Here is a 24,184-nt window from a genome sequence, read left to right on the forward strand (position 1 = left end):
GCATACACAAGATGGAAGATCAATTGAAGACCTAGTCTAAAGAGAACTTGAAAGCTACATAGGTATCATTGTACATCCTGTCTCTTTAGATTTCCAAGTCAAGGCAAAGTGTTTTCAAAATTGTTTTTCAAAGAACACCTAAAGATCTTTAAAGGTTTAGTGAATGACTATGTGGTGGACCAAATATGTTGGGACCCTCATAAACATTCCAAAATTATCATAGGAGTTGAGTTCCAAAAGCCAAAAATCAAACAAGCAATAAAAACTCAAAATATGCTGATTTTTAGGCTTCTCGGAACTCCGAGAAAAGGTCCAGTAGCTTCTGGACATTTTCTCGGAACTCCGAGAAATTTCTCGGAACTCCGAGAAATGGTCCAGTAGAAATTTTATTTCATCTGGCCGTTCTCTCAGAACTCCGAGAATTTCTCGGAACTCCGAGAACCTCGCGACAGACCAAAAACTAGCCTTTGGGATTTAAATTAACTTGTGATTTTTGATATCAACACCCCCAAACGGTCATATTCTTTGGTGAGGCTATATATACAACATCTAGAGGATTCATTTCCTCTCTCTTGATGATTTGAAAACCTCCTTAAGCATTGAAGAAAACTTGCAACCCATTTTGTGCTTAAGATTTGATTTTTCCCAAACTTGCCTTGCACTTGCAAATTTATTGAGTTGGGATTCTTAGAGCTTTCACTTGCAACTACCATCATTGAAGAGCAATCAAGGATCTACAAAGAGCATCAAGCTTTCAAGAAGAAGCCAAGCTATTCAATCTTCACTTCTTGTATAGGTGGCTAGGGCATTCCTTATTTTAATTCCCTAGAGAGCAACCGCTTAGAACTCGGCGGAGAAGGAGAGTCTTTGTAAAGGTGTAAGGGCATCCTCATTTAATATCCCTTGGAAGTGTAACCGCCTCGGAGCCGGGCATCGTGGAGTTCTCCAATAGTGGAAATCCTTAAGGACGATCTTAAGAAGAGTGGAGTAAGGCTTTGCCCGAACCACTATACATCAGTGTGTTCTTTCTTGTCTTGCATTTCCATTATTAATTTTTGGTTTGGCATTTCATTTTGTTTCTAATTATTTGCACTAATCAAATATTTAATTAAGTGAAGAAAATTCCAATTAGGCTCACAAGTAATTTTCAAAAGGGATAATTTAGTGTTAAAATTCAATTCACCCCCCTCTTGCATATTTCAAAATGAAAATATCATAGAAATCTAGAATCATATTTCGGCATTTACTCACTTGAATAAAATTAAAATTCACTAAGGTGGTTGTATACATTAGATTGTGATGGGAACATGTGCCTCCCACACATTTTTGGTTTTCAATGGGCTTATGCACTTTGTGCCTAATGCCTTGTCATTTTACATGTGGTTGTGGATGTAGATGTAATGTTTGGACCATGCACATTATGTCCTTTGTGTCCAAACATAGTAGATTATCCATAGAAACCTTGATGATCATATCTTTCTCATAAGGTATACTCTCACCTTCATGAATCATGAATGTATCTCTAAGACATGGTATTTTATTGACCATTCTCACTATGTCTTAGTCCTATAGAATTGAACTCAAATTGGTATATATATATTCTATAGTTATCACCCCTTGTTTGATAATATCTACACGTATGAGATGTTAAACCTTAATCTTAAAAGTTACTCAATTGGTGCCCTTAGCCTTCTTAGATTCTAAGAGGGAGATGGTACATTCACCTTAATTAAAATATCTAACAAATTGGCCTTGTGCCAACATCTCAAACATGAATATGTATACAGTTATATGTGATCTCCCTAGCTAGTTATGTATGTTACATACTTAGGGAAGTAAAGCGTGAATTTGAAAATATGATATCACATTTAGGGGGAGCATGAGCCAAAGATTGAAAATCTTTTGTGCTATGCTTGTTTATCATGATGAGCAAGACTATGACTATCATTTTATCATGATAAACCAACACTTGGAGAGTAAGTGTCATTGTAGCCCAAGGGTTGAGTTTAACTTGGTATCTTTTGGAAAATATATCCAAAAACCTTTGGAGTCTATGCAAGGACATCCCTTTGGATTCATGGATTGCATGATTCATTTTGAAACTGGGAGCTTAAAGGTAAATTTGTCCTTAGTTACTTATCATATGATTTCTAATGTGGTTATCACCTCACATATGATAAGTACACTCATTTAGAGCATGATTGCTCCACATGGGTTGTTCGGGCTTGTCTTGTGCTTTTATGTGTGTTTTAGAGTTTAAGACAAGAAGCCCATAGCCTATGTCTTAGAGTTATATCCTTCTAGGCTTGTGACTTATCTTGGATCATCAAATATGATATCATCTATTCCAAGAATAAGTTTTGGTGGCCAAGTACTCCATTGTCATATCTTTGGCTTATTATGTCATGTCATGCCTTAAATCTTATGTTTATCTAAGGCCAATGACAAATACTAAGGGGGAGAGCTAATTGTTGCTTTCTTTATGTTTATATGAATCATTGTAAGATGCTTACACTATCCATTCAAGCATTTTCCCACTAATTATGCTAAAAATTGCATATCATTAGATTTTTTAAAAAAAGAAAAAGAAAAAAAGGGGGCTTATCATGCTAAACTTTAAACTTGCTTGTTTTCTTTCATGATAAGTAAAATATAAGCTTTAACTTGCTAATCTATTATTATATTACGGGTCATAGGGTAGAATTATATTGGATTTATATATATATACTAAGATATACCCTAAGAATGTGTACTAAAATTAGAATGTCTCTTTGTTTTTCTAACATAGGCTTGATTTATCTTAGTCGATTCGTTTTCTATGTTGATATGTTCTTATCATGCCAATATACTTTGGATTATACTTTGATTTTAATTGGTAACTCATGATAAGTTGTTAGGGTGAGCATCATATTCTCATTGAATATCTTTTATGCTTTATGTAATTGTGCTTAAACGCTTAATCCTTCCTTTTTGCTAATGCCAAAAGGGGGAGAATTTGTATAATTGATTAGATCCATTATCATATGCATTCTTGTATTATAACTTGTTAAATATAACTCATGCATATGTTGATGGGGAGTAGTAATGATTAAATTGTCTATCTAATCCTCATAAGAGGTTCCTCCTACCTATCTAATCAATTTGGTTTGTCATCATCAAAAAGGGGGAGATTGTAAGCCCAAGGGTTCCCCATGGGTTCATTCAATCACCTTGTTTTGATGATTAACAAACGTAAATTGATTAGTCGTTTATGGACTAATCATCTGCCTTGAGTGTTGTGCTTTAGACAGGTCCTACACAAGTCAAATCATACTAGCACATACCTTGTTGGCCTATGCTTGAAGATGAACCAACCAATGGACAAAGGAGCTAGAGCATTCTTGGACAAATCACACCTTAGAGGATCCACCAAGGAGAAGCTCAACATCATCCATATCAAGCATTGAACATACAGAGAAGTTCATGAAGGCCAAAGCTGGAGGATCAAGAACCTAATCCAAAGGACCAAGGAGCTTGTACCACAACTTGAAGATGTCAAGCATGGAAGCTCAACCATAGAAGATCCCAGCTCAAAAGAAGAGTTTAAGAGAGTGATAGAAAGGGTAGAATGTATTCCTATCTCTCTTGCATATTTTCTTGTCATGGCACATTGTTTAAACCCCTAAAAATATATTTTTTAAAGAGACTAACACACCCTTTAAGGACTTAAATGGATAAGTGAATGGCCATGGTGGTGTATCAACATGTTGGGACCCATATGGCATTCAACACAAGAATGAACAAAACAGAGTTCTGAAGCAACAACCTGGACCAGCAACTAAATGCTATCAAAACATATTTAAAATATTTTCAAATATTTTTGAAAATATTTTTAACAGATAACTCTCATTTTTTTCATATTCGTAGAGTATAAGAACATCGAAATCCGACGAGAAATGATAGAGATATGAATTTTTCAAATGAAACAGTGTTTGCTGGAAATCCAGTCTCGGAACTCCGAGAAATGGTCCATATTCTAAAATTAAAAGCTCTGTTTGAATTCTCGGAACTCCGAGAATTTGCTCGGAACTCCGAGTATTTGCTCGGAACTCAGGGAAATTTCTCGGAACTCCGAGAAATATTTTTTTCTTCAAAAAAATATAGCCGTTGTAGTGCAACGGCTAGTTGATTTTTGACCCAGTTTTGACTGTTTTACCCCCCAAACGGTCACATGGAGTTGGGACTTTATATATACCCATTCAAGGGTCCAAAACACATGAGGAACATAGTCCAACTCTAATAAACCCTAGAAATTCATTTGTGAATCATTTTTAGGTTAATCTCTCACCAATCCTTCATTGTGCCTTGACTTTGAGAAAATCCACTTGAGATTGGTTAGGTTTAAACTTGTTTATCTTTGAGAGCATCCTTGGAGCTACAACTTGTAATCGAGCGTAGTAAGAGGCTAATACTTCTTCTTCTTCTTTATTCGATCGGTGGCAAGGGCATCCGTTGTTTTTAATTCCCTTGGGTGAAGAGCTTAGAACTCGGCGGAGAAGGAAAGTCATTGTAAGGTGGAATGGCATCCTCATTTAATTCCCTTGGAGTGTGAAAGCCTTGGAACCGGGCGTCGTGGAGGTCTCAATAGTGGAAATCCTCAAGTGCGACCTTGAGTAGAGTGGAGTAGGCCGTTGGTCGAACCACTATAAATCCTTATGTCGCTTGCGTTGGTATTTCTCGATTTCTCACTCCCTCTATCACTCTCTTATTTGTGCTTGTCTTATTATTTAGAATTGAGTGAGTTAGCATTGCCATCCAACGTGAATATCTTTACATTGCTAATTAGCCCACTAAATCTCCTAATTAAGTTGGTTGTTTAAACAAGGGTTTTTAAGCTTATATACATTTGTGAAAATTGGTTAAGCTTAACTAATTCAACTTAATTAACCAAGGGATAAAACTAGGGTGAAATTAGTAAAAGTTTTCAAAAGGTAAAAGTTTTATAAACATCCTATTCACCCCCCCTCTAGGTTGCCAAACCAAGTCTCTACTTAGATTTCAATATTATTTCACACAAGGGATAGGAAACATCCAAGCATTACTGTTGATAGGTAGGGTTTCCTTTTGATTACAAAATTTCATATGGTAAAGGAGTTTCCTCCTACAAATACACCCTTAAATATACTACCATAGATATTGATATACCTTCTTGGATGGAGTTATTCTCTGTGAGATCATGTGAGAGTATTTCTTTTATTGGTTAACAAAGGTAAGTGTCCTATGATTAAAAGCTTAAAGCTAATTTTAGAGGAAGGAAGTGGCTGAGGGTTTTGAAGGCAAATTCAATTTTTGTGAAGGAGATACAAAAGGCTAGTTGTTCAATATGATGATTGAAGAATACTTTGGGTTGGCGGCAGCAACAAAAATCATAAGAAGCTGCTATTTGCAATGGCAAATAAGTCCTTTGAAGCTCTTCTACCCTTGGGTTGGCATTTGGATTTTCCATCTCCAAAGCACGAATCTGCTGCGCTTAGTTCCTCAAGCCATTGTCCAAATCAAGAAACAACAAACTACTAGTTCAGTTAGAGATTATGATGGGTTTATCTTCATTAGAATGGAATTCCTGTTCCTTTTGATAGTGAAATGCAAGTGTGACAACCCAAGAGGGGGAGTGACTTGGCTAATTAAAAATTTAGGCTTAATTAGATGGATTATTAAAATCACTTTACCAATTAAGCACTCATTAATATCCTAACCCTTGTTCAAATAAACATGGTAATAAAAGCTAGGGTTTAGATATTCCAATCATACACATTTACTAACCCTTGTTCAATTTAAAACATAATAACAACTTAGGGTTAGAGTTTACCAATCACCACACGTTCAAGAGAAGGAGAGAGATAGAGAAAAAGAGGCACGCCACAAGAGGAAACCAAGATTTATAGTGGTTCGGTCTATCAAAAAGACCTACTCCACTCTTCCAAGTTTAGCTCCTTGGATACTTCACTAAGGGTGAGATTTCAAGCCTAATCTCCAAGCTTTTACAACCACCTTCTCCAACTTCAAAGGGGACAAACCCTTTCTGCACGAAGCCTTGCGAGGGGACACACCCTCTTATATGATTCACCTTTGTTAACGGATCGAATCGGAGACCCTCAACATGTCTTCACTTTTCTTAACGAGCCGAAGATGAGACCCTCACCATGTCTTCACAATTCTTAACGGGCCGAAGAGAAGACCCTCACAAATGAAGAACGATTAACAATGAAAAACACTCAATGCCTCTTAATACGTGGATTACAATTTTGTAAGCTCACAATCACTACAAAGAAATGAGCAAATAAAAGCCCTATGGAGTGCCTCTTGATAAAATGTACAAATACAAGCTCAAAGAGGTTTTTGCTTTTGATTTTCAAAGATGAAGCTCGAAGAGAAATGAGATTTTTTCTTTTTCAAATGTTCAAAAGCTTATTTAGATAGGTTTTAATAATGTATATATAGTGTATTTGAAAATATGACTGTTTGGGGGTAAACCTGTAAAAAATGAGGTTGAAAAAGTCAACCTGCGCAAGTCCCAACGGCTAGTTTGCCCGACTGTGGCGGTCGACCAAGCCACCACGGTCGCCCGCCCCTAGCGGGCGCCCTTTTTTATTTTCAAATTTCTTACCGTCGAGGTCGACCGGCCCATGGCAGTCGTTCGGCGAAGTCAACTTGTTTGCTAAAAAATTCGGCTAAAAAACCTATCTCGGTCGACCGACCCAGGCGGTCGCCTGCCCAAACCAACGACAGATACTTCCTAGCGTTCCAGGGACACTTCTGGGGTTGCCCGACCCAACCCGGTTGACTGGCCCGATAAAATTCAGGAAGTACTGGATTTCCAGCTACCTTGCCGCGGTCGCCCGAGAGACCCCCAGTCGACCGGCCTGGTAAAAATTAAATTTTTACTTTAAAGCTCAGGGGCTTTTGGGCCATGGTCTTTGGGCTTAAGTCCTAGGTTTTCAAACACATTTTTGGGTATGTGTATGGTTTTCAAAGATGTAAAAAGTTAAGTATGAAAACAATTTGAAAACCTTTTGGAAGTGCATTTAACATAAAATGAAGAGGACTCTAAATACATTCTAAAAATAAGAACCTTGAGTCTTCTTGGAATGTATCTGCTCCTTTGCACTTCAATGGACTTCTTCAGCTTGAGTGAACATCTTGAACTTGATTCGGCTCTTGTAACTTCTCCTCCAATCTTCAATGCATGTTGAGGTACATGAGGTGTCACCATGGCATGTTCAACTCCAAGCTTCTTCTTGACACTTGTTGGGAACTTGTGGAATCTTCATGATGAGCTTCTTGATTTGAACATCTTCAAATGAGGATGTCTTCACTGTAGGGGCAAGCTCTTGGTTCCTTTGCTCCTTGATCCACAAGGCATGTGTTGAGTTGAGTTGTGTAATGGCGATTATGACATGAAATCTTGTAAACAACACAACACCTCAAAGCAACATATCTGTCCATAAATGCTAATCAATTTAGTTTGCTAACATCAAAACAAAAAGGTAATGTAAATGATTAGACCCATGAGAACCCTTGGGCTTATAATGTCCCTCTTATGATGGCAAACAAATTGACTAGGAAGGTAGGAGATATCAAACAAATATATGAATAAGCATTTAAATACTATAAACAATAAACCAATGCTCCTCTTCACTATATGCACAAGTGTAATGCATGAATGTAAAGCATATGGTGCATACAAAGTATGGACTACGTAATCAATTCCCAAAACTCTCCCCCTTTTGGCAACAACAAAAAGGTAGGGATATGTAAGTGAAAGTGCAAGTGGGGTGTCAAGATGCTTAATAGCTTATCTAAGCTATGTATGTAGTATATGATATACCATTGAAGCTCTTATGAGGCTTATCAAAATGAAAATAAAGTAAAATGCATGATAAGCCAATTTGTTTTTATTATTTTTTATTTTGTTCTAAAGATTTTCCAGTTTAGCACAAATATGGGGGCAATAGATCATTTAAACATATCATAATGTTCTATATAAACATGAATATATAATTATTTAGCTCTCCCCCTATTTATTTATCATTGACCCTAGGTGAAACCTATGTAATAGGGCAGGACAAGGTAGAATGGTTGGAAAGGTGATGGGTTTTAACTTTGAACTCTTGGGTTACGAGCAGACAAGTCTCTTCTAGAGCATGGATATATTCTGAACTTATAAAATAACTTTTTAAGCACAAGTTGCTTCCCTTGAGATTTGAAATTAAAGCTCCCCCTGACTATGTGCATATAGACTAAATGTAATATCTCAAGCACATAGGGCAATTGAATTGCCATTTTACACCTTTAACCATTCATTATTGATCCATTCAACAAAATTTTTAATTTGAAATGTGAATGGAGGAATATCAGACAAAAGATATACCAAATGAAATGAATATGGTCTGATATTAAAATGCACATGGATACAAAAATAGATAAGTAAATACCATATCCATGGCAAATAATGGAACATGTATATATAGAAAAAGCAAAATAAAATTCTATATACATGAACCAAAAATGGAAGAGATTTTACAATGAAAGCTCAATTTATAATATCATAATTTCTCTCCCAAAGAACTTATCATGTATATAAGATGTCTAAAGTGAGTCATACATGATAAGAACAATCAAGCATAGAAATGTGAAATAGCAATGTAAAGCACATCTATGTTTGAGCATGGGCATAGAAGAAGTGAATTACTGTAAAGCAGTTCTATGACCCATGAAACTGCAAAGGATATGCTTACAAAAGTTAGGCATAATGAGTGATAAGCATATACCTTGCTCGGAAGGTTGTTAAGGAAGCCTTGGACATGATTAACGATCCTCTTGGAATTGGCAGATATGTTACTTTTTGAGATGATTTGAAAATCTCTCGAAAGAAGTAAACCTGAACTGCACATTATCCTTTCCGGAACTCATTTTCAAAATAATTTAGATGAGCTCTACAATACTCTTCATATAGTTAGAGCTCTCACGCAAATCCTTTCGACTCTGTCAGATGAGTTACAAAATGACTCTCCAAGAGGTAAACGATTGAAATACAAGACTACTGATGAAAATTGAGAAGAACTTCAATCAGTGCTTGATCTTTTCATCCTTGTACATAATGTTGGCATCCTTAACAATCTTCTTGGTTTGAAGGACTGTGTACTTGTCTTAAATCTTTTTCTATCATCAAAACATAATCTTTAAGAGGATTCAGGAAATGCACATGCCATCCTTTAGTCATGAATCATCAATTTCCTTAGTCTCTGTTCATTCTTCATTGTGGAAAGATATAGGATTGGACAGAGAAAAAATGTGTACATCAAACATCTTATTACATCTGGCATGATGGAGAGAGACAAGTACATTAGACAAGCTGCGGAGAGCCAATTATCTGAATTGGTCATTTCTTTCGCAGAGAAGCGAGCTGATGAGCAATGGGGCATGACAAACTCAATGATATTAAGAAGGATACTTTGCCAACCCAAAGAATCACCTCTCCCTCAAACAATTGTCAATGACGTTAGATAAATCCTATAGGGTAAGGCATGATGTAAGCCCAAGGGTTCACATGGGTTAATCATTCATCTTACCTTCCTGTTTTGATGCTAGCAAGCCAAATTGATTAGCATTTATGGACTGATGTGTTGCTTTGAGGTGTTGTGTTGTATATAGGAATTTAATGTCATAATCGTCATTACACAACTCTTCACAAAACATGACTTGTGGATCAAGGATCAAAGGAACCAAGAGCTTGCACCTACATTGGAGTCATCCTCATTTGAAGATGCTTAAGTAAAGAAGCTCATCATGAAGATCCCACAAGTTCCTAAGCAAGTGTCAAGAAGGAGCTTGGAGCTGAACATGCCATTGGTGACACCTCATGCACCTCACAACATGCAGTGAAGATTAGAGGATGTCATAAGAGCCAAGACAAGGTCAAGATGTTCACCCAAGCCGAAGAAGTCTAAGAAAGTGCAAAGGAGCCAAGACATTCAAAGAAGACTCAAGGTTCTTATTTTTAGAATGTATTTGGAGCCCTCTTAATTTTATTTAAAATGCACTTTCAAAAAGTTTTCAAAATGATTTTTATACTTAACATTTTACATCTTTGAAAACCATCAACACACCCAAAAATGTGTTTGAAAACCTTGGACTTAAGCCCAAAGACCTTAACCCAAAAGCCTGTGGATTTTAAAGTTAAAATGGAATTTCACTCAGGGCCGGCCAACCGGGCTAAGCCGGGCGACCGCGGGATAGAACATGGAAATCCAAGCCATCTCGAATTTTATTGGGCCGGTCGACCGGGTCAAGCCAGGCGCCACGGATGCGCTTCTGTTTCAAACAGAACAATTCAATTTGGTATAGGGCGGGTGACCGCCGTTGGTCGGTCGACCGGGATAGGTTTTTGAGCCAAATATTTTGAGCAAACAGTTAGCCCTCGTCGGGCAACCGCCATGTGGCCGGTTGACCTCGACGGTAAGAAATTTGAAAATAGAATAGGGCGCCCGATAGGGGCTGGCCACCACTGTAGTCCGGTCGACCGCCGCTGTCGAGCAAACTAGCCGTTGGGGCGTTTTCTGCTTGACTTTTTCAAGCCAATAATTTACAGTTTTACCCCAAACGGTCATATTTTCAAATACACTATATATACATGATTAAAACCTATCTCTACAAGCTTTTGAACAGTTTAAGAAAGATCAAACCCCAATTCTCTTTGAGCTTCAACATTTTATTTCAAAAGCTAAAAACCTCTTTGATCTTCCATTTCTACATGTTATCAAGAGGCACTCCATAGGGCTCTTATTTGTTTATTTCTTTGAGTGAATGTGAGCTTACAAAGTTGTAATCCGCCTATTAAGAGGCATTGAGAGTTTTACACTTTTATTTGTTCTTCATTGATGGTCTTCTCTTCGGTCGACAAGAATTATGATCAAGAGGGTCTTCTCTTCAGCCCGTGAACAAAGGTGAAGACGGGGGTCTCCTCTTCGGTCCAAGAAAGGTGAGGATGGCGTACGAGGGTTTGTTCCCTCGCCGAAAGCTTCGTGCAGATGAGCTTCGCTTTGGCCCTTGAGAATGGAAAAGCTTATTGTAAGAGCTTCGAGATTAGGCTTGAAATCTCACCATAGTGGAGTGCCCAAGGAGCCAAACTTGGAAGAGTGGAGAAGGTCAAGTTTTGACTGAACCACTATAAATCTTGGTGTCCTCATTGTGGTGTGCATTGTCTCTCTCTCTCTTCCTTTCCTTCTCTTGCACGTGTGGTGATTAGTAATCTCTAACCTTACTTATGTTTATGCTTTAATTGAACAAGGGTTAGTAAATGCACTTGTGTTAAATGTTATAAACCCTAAGCATTATAATATCCATTTGAACAAGGGTTAGCTAAATGTGCATGATTAGAAAGTCTAAACCCTAGCTTTCATTGATATACATATTTGAACAAGGGTTAGACTAATTAGTGCTTAATTAAATGGATTAATTTTAATCTCCCTTAATTAAGCCTAAAATTTCTAATTGACCAATTCACCCCCTTCTTGGATTGTCACACTTGTATTTCATTTGGTATTAGAGCCTAGGCTCTTAAAGAGTTTTTTAAATCTTAAAAATCTACAAAAGAAAAGATCTGTGACAATCCCTATGGATTTTGAGAAAGGCCGATCCACCCTAATTCCTCCATTCTTTGATGGAAAGAATTATGGAGCTTGGAAAGCACAAATGCTAGCCTATCTCAAATCCATAGATCATGACATTTTAGATGTCATTAAAGAGAAAATTTCTTTGTCAAGGAAATGCACTGAGGGTGATATGAAATTGTTTTTCTTCAACTCAAAGGCTATGATTTTATTGTGTTGTGGTTTAACTCTAAACATTTTTAATAATATTTCAAATTGCATTAATGCAAAAGATATTTGGATTTCATTAGAAAATATTTTTGAGAAAAATGTTTGTCTCTTTTCAAATGATAAAATTTCTAGATAAAAAGATATTTCAGAAAAATCTCTTGCAAAAGAAAATTCTTTCAAACATTCTATTTTCGATTTGAAAATTCAAATTAAAAATCCTAAATTGAAAATAAATGAAACTTTCAAAAGAATTGAGAAATTAAGTCAATTGAGCATATTTTTGATAAATTAAAATGTTGACTTATTTCAAAGATGCAATGCCTTTGAGAAAGAAATTAAAAGCCTTGAAAATGAAGAACAAATAAATGAAGAACTTTCCATTAAGAATCAAAGACTTCATGAAGAAAAAGATAAACATACTTCAAAGTCTTATGATTCTAATTGCTTCTCATCTACCAATCATAATTACTGTGGTAGAGTTGAGCATCACAATTCTGAGTGTAAGCTTGGAATTGTGAAATCAAACAAGTTTGTTTGGATAAGAAAATGTACACTCCCACAAACAAACTTGGGTGGAACCAAAGGGATTTGAGTTCCAAAAGATTCCCTCTAAACTGATTAGTGAATGAGTTAGTTTAGGGGCTATGCTAAAATTATTTTATCCTTCACATTCATTCTAGATACTTCAATTCATTGATTTATTCTTTGTATCTAGATTATTTGAGCTTAATTGTTATATCCTTTTATCCATGAATATAGATCTCATATGTGTGATGCTTGTAACTTGCGATGTATCTATATTCATTTGCATCTTTTATGTTTTTGTTCTTTATTGAATATATTTTAGAAAAGCCTATCTAAGTGCAAATCACATCACTTGTACACTTAGCATCCACATAGCAAATCCACAATAAAAAATTCAAATGTGAAAACCATATTTGTGCTTCCATGAAAATTAACTATCATTTTTGCCCTTGAGTTCAAATTGATCTTTCAAGTTCATTCCTATCATTCTTGAACTCTTTGTAGGAACAATTTTGGCATTTGCTAGATCCTTGTATATTCAACTTAGGTAGAATATCATTTCTAGCAAAATTGTGTATTAAAGTCTTGTCTAAGAAAATCCACTCAAGTCCCTACTTATGCACAAATCCTTCAACACTTTGGCATAAGTAGGGACTTGGGAAATCGCATCTAATAAAGGAATGTTAATTTGCACTTGCTTAAACACATTTAATATTTTATCCATGGCATCCACCTTTTTATTATTAGCAAGTCTCCTTGGAAAAGGAGCTTTAGGCACATACTCCTTTTCAGGTGGAGAAACTGCTTGCTCTTCACTTACCTGTTTGGGTTCCACAATCGACCCTGTTGGAGGGGAGTCTTTTCTTACCTCTTTGGATGTATCTTGTGGATCTATAGAAGGTTCAGATCTGACCTCCTCATTGTGGTAATCTTTACCACTCCTTAAAGCATATACGACATTACATTCATTGGAGGGCTCTTGCAGCGGCAGAATTGGTTGAATGACATTCAACTGATTTTGCGGTACCTGTTGATTCACATTCATATTCACGTTCCTTGGATTAGGAACGGGTTGACTTGGCATCTTCCCCTTTTCCCTTTCATGCAAAGCCATGGCAAGTTGGGAGATTTGCTTCTCCATATTGTGTTGGCTTGTCATGAAAGTGCTAGTGAGAAGTTCTATGCTCTTTTCTAAGGAAGCTATGCGTGCTGACTCCCCTTGTTTTTGAAAACCCGGTGGTTGCTGATTTGAAACATTATTTAAAATTGGGTTTTGAAAAGGTGGGGTTGTGGTTAGGGGTGGTCGAACATGCATAGAAGGGAAGGTGGGCCTAGGTTGGACAAATTGGCCTTGACCTTGGAAATTTGATGGCCCTCCTTGATAATTCCCTTGATTCCAAGAAAAGTTAGGATGAGTCCTCCATCCCGGATTATAAGTGCTACTATATGGATTATTTAAAAACATGGCACTTACATTTTCATTAGAATTACCAAATTTAGCAAGAGTTGGGCACTCTTCCATGACATGGTCTGTGGCTTGACACCAATTGCACATAGGAACACTATGTTCAATTTGATGGACCTGTGAAGGTCCTTTGACAACTATTGCTTCTAGCCTTTTGATTAGGCTATCAAGATGGGCCTCTTTTGCCACGGCACCCTCTATTAGAAATCCCTTACTTGAAGTGGCTCTCTCACCGTCTTGAGTGGATTCCCACTCTCTTGTTTTTTCAGCCAAATCAAGTAAGAAGTTCCATGCCGCGGCCTCATCCGTGAAAGATGTAAAACCGTTAGGACACATGGATTCAAGAAGTTGCTTTGTTTGGTAATCTATGCCCTCATAAACAATTTGGCATAAGTGCCACAAATCAATTCCATGGTGAGGACACTCTTGGAGTAGGTCTTTCAACCTCTCCATAAACTTAGAAAATGACTCTAATGGCTTTTGTTTGAATTGTAAAATATCGTTCCTAAGCTTATTAGTTTTATGTAATGGAAAAAACTTTTTTAGGAAAGCGACGGCGAACTCCTCCCAAGTGGTGATGGAGTTCGTTGGTAAGCCATAGAGCCACTTCTTTGCTCCATCCTTGAGTGAAAACGTAATAAACCGCAACTTTACCGCATCATCGGTAAGTTGTTGCAACTTAATCAAAGCACATACATCTTCAAACTCACGCAAAAATAAATACGCATCCTCCGAAGGGAGGCCATGAAAACGAGGAAGCAAAGAAATAAATTGCGATTTTAGCTCAAAATTATTGCCCTGCGCAATCGGCAATCTAATGCAAGAAGGTTGCGCGGTTCGGGCCGGATAGAAGCGATCGCGCAAACTCTTGGGCGTCTCTTGTTTTTCCGCCATGACTACTTGATTTGGATTTGGTGCGATGTCTTCTGCCGTCTCTAACCGGTTTGATCTTTCTAGTCGATTGGCCGAGTTCCGCACCCAACCTTCACTCATAAACACAAGAAAACCAAGTAAGAGAGATGGATAGGCAAGAAACCAAAAATATAACTAAACTAAAAATAACTACTAATCTAACACTTCGAATAATTAAGATTCTAATGCAACTCTCTTCCCCGGCAGCGGCGCCAAAAACTTGTTTGAGATATTAAATAACCACAAGTGCACGGATCGCGTGTAGATACGGGTCGAACTCAGGGAAGAGAAATCGAGTTGTCAATCCTATTCTTGTACTGATTAGAATACTAGCTATGATATAATGTTGCCTGGCAAAATCTCAGGATTTCCGTGGACTTAGACCTCGGAGCCAACACTATATATAAGCGTGTATTCTATTCAATCTAAGAATCAAATTCAACTACGATCTTGATTTGGAAATCTTAATTTAGGCAAAGTGTACCAAAATTTTAATGATCTTTATTAACTACTTATCTAATCTAATTAGAAAAATAAATTCTAAGAGCTTAAGAAAATTGAAAAAAAATTGCAAAAGTAATTTGGAATAGTGTAAAAATCTTAATTCAATATAAAAGATGACTTAGGGTTAGAATCCACCATGGGTTTGGATTAGATTGATTAATTAAAACAACTCTTTTGAATTAGGTTGAAAATCCAAATAAACAGTCAATAAATAATAAGATCTAAAAGATGTCATTATTTATGAGTATTTAATCAAATTAACCCTCTAATTTATATTAATTATATAGAATTTAATCTTTGTTAATCAACAATCATCCATACGAAAGGGGAAAGCCAGTGGCATGGATGATTGTGATTTGTACAAAAACAAAACTCTACATAATTTGTTAGATAAGCCACTGGTTTTAATTACTTCTCATTCTCCTTCCCCATGGCTTCATCTAAACCCTAAGTATAGTGGGTTTAGCTACTCATGGAGAAGGCTAAAGAAACAAAAATAAAGGGGATAGAGAAGGGAAGAAGTGCCATATAAGAACTTTAAAAAGAAAAATAACACAAGTACTCTCTTTAATATTAAACTTCAAAACAAAAGTACATCGAATTATAACTTGGAATTGAACTTGAAAATAAAGAACACAAGTAAAGTAAACTTAGTCTTTTTCTCCTCCGAACAATGGTTGAATCCTTGATCGCCCTCTTTCTTTCCTTGATGTCGCCTTGGATTAGGATCTCGGACGGTTGGATCGTTCTTTGATTGAAAGAAAGAAAAGAAAAAGAGCTTGAAAAGAGAGCAAGAAAGAATAAGAAATAGTAGAAAGAAAGAACATGCAAAAGCATAGAGAGAGAGAGCAAGAGAGTAAGAGATGATTGTATAGAGAAAGTGAGGATGTAGAGAGAAAAGTTGAGACAATTCAAAAGGAAAAGAAAGCATAAAAAAATGAAAATTGGAGGAGAGGCTTGAGAGAGAGAGAGAATTCGAGCCTGTGAGAGATAACTCTTTTTTAAGTCCTCAATATATTGAAGATGACTTGCTATTTTTTTTTTTTTTTTTTCGTTTCTCAAATTTGACGAAGTGCCATTTTCACCATAGTTGCCCAAAATTTCTTACTGAAATAAGACTGCACATGGAATGCATAGAAAATGCCAAAACGTGAGAAACTATGTCCTAACATAGACCATGATATCCAATCTTTTAAAAGCATCTCTATGGAAAGTGAAGATTGGATTACTGTTATTGAAAAGATGGCGTGGTGATATCAATTCCTTCTTCTTCTTTTTCCACATACTAATAACGAAACCATGTTGACACAGCAAGATGCGTGAGTCCTTGTGAATCCACCGAACAAAACAGTAACGTGGGACCCACTTGCTATATTTGGATTACTTGCCATATCAAATGGATGGTTCAGATTAATCAAACGTGAGACCCACCATAGAAAGAAAGAAGGCTGCCATAAAAGATTGCCTACGTCCACTACCTTCCAAAACCGATGAGATAACCTTCTATTTTAGTAATTGCTAATTTGAATCTCAACCGCATATGTCATTTTCCACTGTATATAATGAATTTTGTCTCATTGTGGCTGCTTCCTTTTTAACAAGAGATGGTTTCTAATTCAACATCTCATTTCCAAAGCATTGAATCTCACGTCCAAAAATCGGTTCATCACATATTAGACATGGTTATCAAATTATTTACATCCAATGACCCTAGCTGTTCAATTGATGGATTCTAATACAAATCTCTTGTTGCCCCCTATATGCATATGCATATACATGTCATCCAACCCATCCAAACATAGCATGTCATTCCTTTTCTTGTCTTGTATATTCGGTCATTGTCTTTGCTACTATTTCCATGCACATTGACGTCATCAAATCCATGCAGACCTTGTGATTTCTACTTTAGTGCATGGGTTTAGTGCTACACAATACACACTTGCACATCAAGAGTTAATCCAAACCATCTCAAAGAAAGGGTGATCAAAATAAAGGGTGCAACCCATTCTTAGATTAGGAAATCGATTTTTTTTAGAGGCAAGGGCGGGTCCCACTTGCACCTCAATAGGGAAATAATATATTCAGCCATTTTTCATCCCTACTTTATATATGGCCCTCATCATGGCATGATCCAACTTGTTCAAATGATGGGCTACAAAATGAGCAATTCGTGCTCCTCAAATCCTCTCTGTAGGGTGATCCAAACCACTCATTTGTAGGGTAATTATTAGCGCCCCTAACCCATTGCCATATAATGATCTAAACCGTCCGTTTCACGAGCCGTCAAATGAATGATTCGAAGCATTCGTCTTGTGGGCATTTAAATTAGTTGCACTCCTAAAATGACTTCCCAAGGTTATTTTGAACCAACCAATTGGTGGATCGTAAAATAATCCGAACCCTTCAAATGATGACCCACAATGGTGTTGATCCAATAGTTGTTTCCACTTTTGAATCTTTCTTTGGAATTTCATCGTTTTAGCTCCATTTTTCACGATAATCCATAAATAACCCTGAAACACCAAAAACAAGAAAAATACATTAGTAGCACCGCTTTAAATGAGAGAATTACATGATTTTTCTACCTACAATTCACACATAAATGTGCTCATCAGCCATCAACGGGTCTTTGTTGGTGGAGTGGAGTAGGCCTCGCGTTTTGAGGACCGAACCACTTTAAATCCCGGGTGCACTCTCTCTTGAACTCTAGCTCTTTATTTTGCATTGCACCTCTAGATTTAACTTGTGTGCTTGAATCTCATTTTGATCTCTTAATTTCCAATTTATGTTTGAGTTTTCAAAAGATTAAAACTTGTTAGAAACCTAATTAATTTTCACTCCTCATAATTGCCGTACTCGGGACCACCCTTGGAATTTCACTTGGTATCAGAGCAAAGGCTCTTAAAAGATTTTTTTTAAATCTTTGGTAAATTTTTCTTTAAAAATTTCAAACAAGGGAAAGATCATAAGATCTTTGGCAACTTTCTAATTGTGAAATGGCAGATAGAAATGGAACCGGACTTCCGGAGGGCCATTCCACAACTAGACCTCCCTTCTTTAATGGGTCCAACTATGGACATTGGAAGATAAGGATGCGCATCTATCTCCTTTCGATAGATGTGGAACTTTGGCACATTGTTGAAAATGGATACATGTTGCCTTCCAAACCATTTGAAGAATGGAATGTCGTAGAAAAAAGGCATGCAAATTTAAATTACAAAGCTATAAATTCTTTGTTTTGCGCCTTATCTACGGAGGAGTTTAATCGAGTTGCTCTTTTTGATTCCGCCAAGGTTATTTGGGATACACTTGCCGTTACCCATGAGGGAACATCTCAAGTTAAGGATTCCAAAATAAACTTGTTAAAGAGCAAATATGAAATGTTTAGAATGGATCAAAACGAAAGCATTTCCGAAATGTATACCCGTTTTTCTAAAATTTCTAATGAATTAGCAAATCTTGGTAAATCTTATCCTACTGATGAGCTTGTGAGTAAGTTGCTTAGGTCTCTTCCTCCATATTAGGATCCAAAGGTAACCGCCATACAAGAATCAAAGAATCTCAAGACGCTAACCATGGAGGAGCTTGTAGGATCTCTCATCACCCATGAGATGCTCCTCACTAGCCGACAAGAGGAGAAGAAGCCGAAAGAGAAAGAGAAAGAGAGTCGATCTCTAGCTCTAAAAGCCTTCAAAGCAAACTCATCATCCTCTAGCGAGGCGGATAGCGATGAAGAAGAAGCTTTAAGGAAATTTAAAAGCTTATGGAGAAAGAAACATAAAAAGGATAAAACGAAGAAGAAAGAAGAAAGTGAAGTAGAAGGAGGAATAAGGTGCTATAATTGCAAGAAGGCCGGACACAAAAGACCGGATTGTCCACTTCTCAAGTCATCTTCCTCAAAATACAAGGGAAAGAAGGAATGGAAGAAACATAAAGCTCTTGCCGTCGGATGGGATGCTACTAGCACCTCGGGAAAGAGTTCAAGCGAAGGGGAAGAAAAGAAAGACGATCTTTGCTTCATGGCACTCACCCATGAAGACGAGGTAAACTCTAACCCTTCATGTTATTCATCTAGTAGTGATAGTGAAAAAATATCATATGATGAATTGTGCTCAACATTGCACTCTCAAATTTCTAAAAAAAAAGTTCAAAAGAAATCCATTTCAAAATTAGAAAATGAACTTAATTTTTTGAAAAATAAATTTTCTTCCAAATCTCAAATACAACTTGAAAATTTTAAACTTGAGATTGAAACCCTTAAGGGTTGTTTGGATGAGAAATCTTGCCAAATTGCAAAACTCCAAGATGTGGCAAGCTCTTCCAAATCTTATGAAGATGAATTTAATGATTTTCTAAATCAAATAACCCATCTTCATAATGAAAATGAAAGGTTAAGATTATGTCTCCATGGATTCTTAAATGGTGACAAAATTATTGACATAATCTTAAAGAAGACTAGTCAAAGACCTAAACATGCATATGATAGGACTAGCGTATCTAACCCTCATGTTAGATGCCATTATTGTGGAATAAATGGTCATTACCAATTCCAATGTGCATCTAAGATTAGGGATTATGGTGGAACAAAGAAATCTTGGGTTCCCAAAGTCCCCATATGATTTTCATCATATATGCTTAGATTAGGGGCTAATGCTTAAAATTGAATATCTTTTTCAAAGTTAATTAAATATCCCCTCTCATGTTGAATAAAAATTCTAAATAGGGGGAGTTCTAGGTTTGTCTTTTTTCTTGAAAAAGGGGGAGCATTAAATTGAATATTTCATCCCTTTGTTTCTCTTTTACCCCAATCTTTTTGATTGATGCCAAAGGGGGAGAGAATTCTAGTGTAAGGAAAATATGTAAGCTTTTATTGAAAAATCTCTTGTGCTTGTCATCATAAAAAAGGGGGAGATTGTAAGCCCAATGGTTCCCACCTTGGCAATTCCCATCTTATTTTGATGATTCCAATACATAAGTGATTTATGATCACTAATGTGTTTGATTGTCTAAGTTGTAGATCATAATTGCTTAAAGACATCATTGCTTGGATTAAGGCCAAAGAAGCTCGCATTGGACCACATTCGGAAGGCCAAAGACATCGAAGTCCAAGATAAATGAAGACTTGAAGAGTCCATTGAAGATCAAGTTATATTAGATTGTATTAAGATCCAATCCTAGTTTAGGATTTTGAAAGGCATAATTAAGGAAATAAACAAACACCCTAAATATATAAGTGATTGTCTTTGTGGAGTTCCAACACCTTGGAACCCTCATAGCAATCCCAACTTGGTGTTAAGTTGGAAGCCTAAAAACATGAAGAGAAAATCTGCTCAGCATAGGCTTCTCGGAACTCCGAGAAATATTCTCGGAACTCCGAGAAATGGTTCAGTAGACTTTTTTTCATCTTCTGTTAGTATTCCCGGAACTCCGAGATTTTTTCTCGGAACTCCGAGAAATATTCTCGGAACTCCGAGAACACTATAACGGTCATATTTTGAGCCGTTGGGAATTTTGCTGGAATTACCACAATGCCATTGAACGGTCATATTTTGGTTTTTCTATATATATGGGCATTCTAAACTTCAAGACCATCAATCTTAACACTCTTAAACTTCATTTGAACATCCAAAGAGTGAATCAAACTTGATTATGCCTCTCATCCTCTAAGATTAGGATTTGGATCTTTAGGCTATATTTGTACATCTTCTACAAAGTTGTAAACCCTTGTGAGGGATTTTTGTTCTTTCTTTCTTATTCAAGAAATTGTATTCGGGCGAGTGTTCGGAGAAGCGTAACCCACTCTCCGTGGTGAAGATTGCCACCAAGGTTAAAGGTGATCGGAATTTGTAATCAGCACCAATCTTCGCCGAAGTTAAGAAGATCACATAGTGAAGCCATCAACGGGTCTTTGTTGGTGGAGTGGAGTAGGCCTCGCGTTTTGAGGACCGAACCACTTTAAATCTCGGGTGCACTCTCTCTTGAACTCTAGCTCTTTATTTTGCATTGCACCTCTAGATTTAACTTGTGTGCTTGAATCTCATTTTGATCTCTTAATTTCTAATTTAGGTTTGAGTTTTCAAAAGATTAAAACTTCTTAGAAACCTAATTAATTTTCACTCCTCATAGTTGCCGTATTCGGGACCACCCTTGGAATTTCAGAAGCTCATCATGAAGATCCCACAAGTTCCTAAGCAAGTGTCAAGAAGGAGGTTGGAGCTGAACATGCCATTGGTGACACCTCATGCACCTCATAACATGTGGTGAAGATTGGAGGATGTCACAAGAGCCAAGACAAGGTCAAGATGTTCACCCAAGCCGAAGAAGTCCAAGAAAGTGCAAAGGAGCCAAGACATTCCAAGAAGACTAAAGGTTCTTATTTTTAGAATGTATTTGGAGTCCTCTTGATTTTATGTAAAATACACTTTCAAAAGGTTTTCAAAATGGTTTTTTTACTTAACATTTTACATCTTTAAAAACCATCAACACACCCAAAAATGTGTTTGAAAACCTTGGACTTCACCCCAAAGAAAGACCATAGCCCAAAAGCCCCTGGATTTTAAAGTTAAAATGGAATTTCACTCAGGGCCAGTCGACCTGCTCAAGCCGGGCGACCGCAGATGCGCTTCTGTTTCAAACAAAACAATCCAATTTGGTATGGGGCGGGCGACCGCCATGGGTCGGTCGACCGGGATAGGTTTTTGAGCCAAATGTTTTGAACAAATAGCTAGCCCTCGCCGGGCGACCGCCATGTGGCCGGTCGACCGCGACGGTAAGAAATTTGAAATTAGAATAGGGCGCCCGATAGGGGCGGGCCACCACCGTAGCCCGGTCGACCGCCGCGGTCGAGTAAACTAGCCGTTGGGGCATTTTCTGCTTGACATTTTCAAGACAATAATTTACAGTTTTACCCCAAACGGTCATATTTTCAAATACACTATATATACATGATTAAAACCTATCTCTACAAGCTTTTGAACATTTTGAGAAAGATCAAATCCCATTTCTCTTTGAGCTTCAACATTTTGTTTCAAAAGCTAAAAACCTCTTTGATCTTCCATTTCTACATGTTATCAAGAGGCACTCCATAGGGCTCGTATTTGTTTATTTCTTGGAATGAATGTGAGCTTACAAAGTTGTAATTCGCCTATTAAGAGGCATTGAGAGTTTTACACTTTTATTGGTTCTTCATTGAGGGTCTTCTCTTCGGCCCGGCAAGAATTGTGAAGAAGAGGGTCTTCTATTCGGCCCTTGAACAAAGGTGAAGACGGGGGTCTCCTCTTCGGCCCAAGAAAGGTGAAGACGGCATACGAGGGTTTGTTCCCTCGCCAAAGGCTTCGTGTAGATGGGCTTCGCTTTGGCCCTTGAGAATGGGAAAGCTTATTGTAAGAGCTTCGAGATTAGGCTTGAAATCTTACATAGTGGAGTACCCAATGAGCCAAACTTGAAAGAGTGGAGTAGGTCAAGTTCTGACCGAACCACTATAAATCTTAGTGTCCTCATTGTGGAGTGCATTGTTTCTCTGCCTCTTCATTTCCTTCTCTTGCACTTGTGGTGATTGGTAATCTCTAACCTTACTTATGTTTATGCTATAATTGACTAAGGGTTAGTAAATGCACTTGTGTTAAATGTTATAAACCCTAAGCATTATAATATCCATTTGAACAAGGGTTAGCTAAATGTGCATGATTAGAAAGTCTAAATCCTACCTTTCATTGATATACATATTTGAACAAGGGTTAGACTAATTAGTGCTTAATTAAATGGATTAATTTTTAATCTCCCTTAATAAAGCCTAAAATTTCTAATTGACCAATTCACCCCCTCTCTTGGATTGTCATACCTGTATTTCACATGACAATACACAATGGCTATAGATATGTCTGTAAATGTATAGCCATTGAATCTTATCATGATGAAAAATGTACTTCTTCAAAAACACATGATAAGAGATAACTCATAGGAAACAGGATGATTAACTAAAGTATAATCCTATGAGGAAGAGTTCTAGATTTTTTCAAACTCTAGAACATTATACTTATCATTGGGAATGAGGATATCAAATGAGCTCATCCAAGATAAGTATCAAGCCTAAAAGAATATGTCATTAACGCACAGGCTAAGGGTACTTGTCATAAATGAGAGATGATCTCAGAGTGACAGTACAGGACAAGACCCAACTACCACACATGTGAATAAATAAATCTCCATGTGGGTGAGCTTATCACATGTAGTGTGATACCCATATCTACCTACATATGATAAGATGGAAATGATAGACATACAAGTAAAGCTCCTCCTTTGTTTGAGACTCATACATGGTATGAATCCAAAGGGCTGTCCTAACACAAAAGCACCAAGGGATTTAAAGGTGAATGATTGACAAACCACCCTTGGGCTACGAATGCATGTTTGCTATAGGTAGTCATATGATACCAAAAGAGATGACAACCTAGCAAACCTGTAACGACCCAAGATTTTTACCATACGAAAGTAGGAAAAACACAGTCATTTTTTTCAATCACTGCACAAGCGACAAGACATTACATAACTATTTATTCCATTATCAAATAAGAGTTTAAATCAATAACCACCATCATCAAATTGTTTAAAACCTTAAATTCCAACCACATTCTTAATCATTTGAACCCAACAAAATAGAAATAAAGTCCTAAGAACTTAAAACATCTACGGATATGACTATATCGTCGATCCCTTCTTTCTAGCGCATCTGTCCCCAGCCCGTGTATCCTACAAGTCCTCATGACCAAATGCTCTCTCCTCCTCTCCTACGGATCCTGTAGTGAAAAATAGGTCAGCAAGCTTTAACAATTCTACAAGGTAAAGGAAACAACAACATTGTATAGTTTTAACTATATACGTCATGAGCAGAGAATTTGACTCCTTTAAATTCAAGCAA

The sequence above is a fragment of the Tasmannia lanceolata genome, unplaced genomic scaffold, assembly GCF_043159265.1.
Source record: "Tasmannia lanceolata isolate RefF3 unplaced genomic scaffold, GAP_Taslan_0.1 ptg000012l, whole genome shotgun sequence".
NCBI classification, from domain to species: Eukaryota; Viridiplantae; Streptophyta; class Magnoliopsida; order Canellales; family Winteraceae; genus Tasmannia; species Tasmannia lanceolata.